Source organism: Podarcis gaigeae (assembly GCF_964106915.1).
Source record: "Podarcis gaigeae genome assembly, chromosome: 1".
Lineage (NCBI taxonomy): Eukaryota > Metazoa > Chordata > Lepidosauria > Squamata > Lacertidae > Podarcis > Podarcis gaigeae.
Window position 1 is genome coordinate 49651690 of NC_139678.1, and position 4567 is coordinate 49656256.

The 4567-nt window shown below is 44.2% G+C and overlaps 1 long non-coding RNA gene across 1 annotated transcript; it reads right to left on the reverse strand.

Annotated features, from left to right (window-relative positions):
* Positions 1–805: 805 nt before the first annotated feature.
* Positions 806–3444, reverse strand: LOC310839597. Its single transcript, XR_014561548.1, has 2 exons — positions 3304–3444; positions 806–958 (listed from the first exon to the last, which is right to left on the reverse strand). It is a non-coding gene; the product is annotated as an uncharacterized lncRNA (long non-coding RNA).
* Between the last annotated feature and the right edge of the window lie 1123 nt (positions 3445–4567).

The window sequence follows — 4567 nt, forward strand, 5'->3', positions numbered from 1 at the left end:
AACGCAGAGAGACAATACAAATGTGAGATGGATTTGCAGGTGGTTTGTTGCTTTGCAAGTATTTTTCTTTTTTTTTGTCCTTGCCTTCTTTTGTGCCTTTCTGCAATAAATAAACTTCTGAGGCCTTAATCTTGTCAAAGCAATTGCTGCACGCAAGAAGCCAATTCAGTAAGACATGCCTGTAGATACAGCTGCTTTCTGGCTCCCCACCCCCACCTGCCACCCTGTTTTCTGAAGAAAACTCACATTTCTTCATTATTTTAAGTAACTGGGACACATTTTCATTTATCAGCCTCATATCCAGAATCATCTTCAACAGTTCTGCATTTCATTTAGAAGGCAGTATTTGGTGCAGAACATAGTACAAAATGAAGATTGCAGCGCTTTCAGCTCTTGCAATTTTTTCCCCCTTTACAGTTAGGTAGATGTGACAGGCACAGGAGCTCCGAGAGAGCAAAAAGTTGGCAACTCAAGTAGAGAGCCGGCCCTGTCCCAGCCCCTCTCAGCCTCCTCCTCCTGGGGCTCTTAACTCCCTCTAGTATCTGCTTCTTTCCCCTCAGCCACTCTGTCCTTTTGTGACATCAGAGCCAGTCTATAGCTGATAGCAACAGCTAAGGAGGCGTCAGCACAACCTCCCTTGGCCTGACCATTGTGGGGCACCTCAGTAATGGTTTATTATAAAAAATATTTACAGCCCACCCTTCATGTGTGCTGATTTGGGGGGGCAGGGGGTCACACCATAAGCTCAGGTATTTGACCTTCCATTACCTGTCTGAAGAAAAAGATAGAAGAGACATGAAAGGTATATGTATTCAGAAAAAGCATTTATATAGAAATATAAGCTGGCTTGTATTTAAGCCCTGCAATTCTCTTCATTGCTTTCACCAGGGGTGGGGGTGGGGGTTCAGATAGCCCTATGGTTGCTTTCATGCATGGTCTTCATTACCTTCAGATATTCCTGGAATCAAAAAGCAAAAAAAAACAGACAGTGAGGGCGATAGCTACCATCCAACAGCATCATCCAAGCACCACCACTGACATCTGCCTGGTGACTTCACTAACTTCATCCTTCCAACTTCCACGGGTTTTGTCTATTCATAATCAGTTTCCTTTCACACCTCTCATCCATGCACATGCACCTACTATTTGCCTCCACCACATTCAAAACTTCCCATTCACGTGCTCAAGCATTTGCCAGCCAATATCCAAGAAGAATGCCAATGGACACATTCACTCCTCTTTCCCTGCCCGCAGGGGCGCCGACTTATAAAAAATATTGGGGGGGCCCATACCGGGGTCCTGCCCCGGGAAGTTTTCTAAATTTTAGATGAAAATTAGTGAGTTTTAAAGTTTTTTAAAAGTATTTTAGAGTCATATGATCAACATTAGAACCCCGAAAACTCGACTCTCTATAACTCCACACTCGACAAGCCTGAAACTCGACAAGCCTGAAACACTTTTTGGCTTTGAAAAAAGAAACAAAACATAAACACGCACAGTATTTTCGTAAAAAGCTAATTTAATTTGCAGTAACAATTATGCTTATAGACTATTACAGAGCAGTGAATATATAGCTCTGAAAAGACTGAAATGATATTTAAATAAATCCTAAACTATCATTAAAAGAATAAAACATAAAATATTGCTGTCGCACAGTAATAGCACTTTGATTAATAAGTGAAATAGCTAATTTAAGCTTACTTTGAATAAGGCTGAGGGTTCATTAAATAAAAATAATATCTCAAAGTTAATGCTTTAATACAGTTAATAAAGTTAATACAGTATGCCTAATACTGTATGTAAATACTGTAATACTGTATGTAAATAACGGGCTTTAATTGGGTCTTACACCCTAAAAATATTTAAGTATTTGAAAATATCTAATACAGTACTATAGTAATATAGAAATACAGTACTAAACTAGTACTAATATTTCGAAACTGAAAATTTAACATTCTGTATGTATTTAATTCTCTATTTTATAAAGATTTTTAATATCTGACAGTGAGTTTGGAGTAGCCCAATGCAAAAATCCTGAGGATCCATGTGGATCCGTGCTTTGTAACCACGTTTTTGCACCACTGTGACCCTAGGCAACAGTGGGTGCGTGATTTTTTTGGTGCAAGATGTAGCCATGAACATGCTATGTGATCTGATGGTGAATTTGGGGTGACCCAATGCAAAAATCCTGAGGATGCATGTGGATCCGTGCTTTGTAACCACGTTTTTGCACCATTGCAGCCCCAGGCAACAGTGGGTGCGTGATTTTTTTGGTGCAAGATGTAGCCATGGACATGTAATGTGATCTGATGGTGAATTTGGAGTGACCCAATGCAAAAATCCTGAGGATCCATGTGGATCCGTGCTTTGTCACCACGTTTTAAATGGGGAGGGAAGGAAAAACACAGAAGGGACAAGACGCACAAGAGGGGTGTGCGGAGAAGCAGCTGGCTAAGAATGCAGGGGAGGAGTTTGACAGGGTGGGGGGGGAGGAAAGGAAGGCAAAAGTCCCCCCCCCAAGCCAGCCCTCTCTCTCTCTCTCCCACCTGCGAGTCCCTAGAGCACGGAGAGGAGGAGGTGGTGGGCTGGAGCCTGCACGCAGTGTGACTAGGAAAGAATTAGAAGGAAGGACTCGATCCTTTCCTTAACCCTCTGCTTGCCAAGAGGGCAGGGGATTCCCTGCTCTTTGTTGAGTTTGAGCAAACGCAGCAACAGAAGCGGGTGGGCAGTAAGACCCTGAGGCAGAATGCAGGAAAGCAGCAGCTTCCGCCTTCCCTCCGCCCGCCTGATCTTATTTTTGCCTGATTTTTGCCTATTTTTGCTCCTGCGCTCCTGCGAGTCAGCTCCAGGGACCACACATTCGCTCAATAACACGCACAGACATTTCCCCTTACTTTTTAGGAGAAAAAAATCTGCGTGTTATAGAGCGAAATTTACGGTAATAATTTTCTTAGATTATTGGGGGGGCAGAGCTCCCCCAAACGAATTTTTGAGGGGGTTCGGGCCCCCTCAGGCCCCATGGAGTCGGCGCCTATGCCTGCCCGTTCATTCACACCCCACCTTCAACTCTCAAATATCCGCCAGCTCCTGCCAGCTGGCTTACAAAGGTGAATTTCAATCAGCTTCCGCCCACAAACACCAGCCTGCTTCAGCCTTAAAACACCCACCGGCTTCTGAATGCAAATTCCACCAGCTTCCACCCACCAATGTCTGCCAACTTCTGCTAGGGCCACCACTAGACATCAGCCAGCTTCCAGCCATGGATACCTTCAAGCCACGATCCCACTCTGCAAGCAAACTTGCCTTGTTGTTGCTCTAAAGCATCCCACAGGGCCATGATCACCTCCGTCCATCTGTCAGTTTGCCTCCTCCAAGTGGAAGGAGACTGCATGGTGCTGAATGCCACAGCTGTTGCCTCTGTGGAAGAGGGAAAGGCCTACCTTTCTATCCACTCAGCTGCCATGTATTTTTGTGACATCACAGGTAGTCTGTAACCAATGGCAACAGCCGGGGAGGCATAATCTCCTCAGGCCTCACAATTGTGAGTACAACTCAGCAGTGATTTGTTTGTGTTCCTGTTTATTATTTAAAAATATGTAGACCAACCTTCATGTGTACTGCTAGCAGGCACGCCATAAAACCATCCTACCCAGGGCTGCATGCCAGTGGTAAGTGGGAGGCAGAGGCAGAGAGGAATAGAACAGTCAATGTGACTCCCGTCTTTGTACAGCTATGCAAAAGTCAGAGGCCTTTAGTGGCCCCCTTTAAATCCACTTAAGCAAGAATGTTCAAGGAAACATTCCAACCAGGCAAAATCACTTGAGTGTGTAGCGTACAGCTGGAGAGGAGTATGACCTGGAGAGAGTCCACTGTTGTTGTTTAGTCGTTTAGTCGTGTCCGACTCTTCGTGACCCCATGGACCAGAGCACGCCAGGCACTCCTGTCTTCCACTGCCTCCTGCAGTTTGATCAAACGCATGCTGGTAGCTTTGAGAACACTGTCCAACCATCTCGTCCTCTGTCATCCCCTTCTCCTTGTGCCCTCCATCTTTCCCAACATCAGGGTCTTTTCCAGGGAGTTTTCTCTTCTCATGAGTCCACTAGGCTGCATTTAACTCATGGGCTGGACGTTCCCCCACCCCTTTCATGAAACCCAAGGGTTTTATTCAGCATTAGCTATATTCAGAGTAGACCTAATGAATCAGTAGATATGGTAACTCAAATCCATTGATTTTGAGAGGCCTACTCTATGAAGTATTTGAATATTACTCCAATTATTAAAGACGTAAAAAGCTGAACAGAGGAGAAGGCTAAAATACTAGCTTCACACTTTGTTTTATTTTTAAAAAACAACCTTAAAAGCTTGAGGGCACTTAGAGGGCTAATACCTTCACAGCACTGATAGTCATTCTTACAACAATATTTTAACTGTGTGGTGTGTGAAGAAATGCATGTTTCTGTCTATTGTGAACCTCCCACTATTCAGTCTCATCTGCAAGGGCATGCCTGTGTGAGAAAGGAGTGATAGCTCATTTAAGATGGTGCTTGCTTTCTGTACTTATACATGT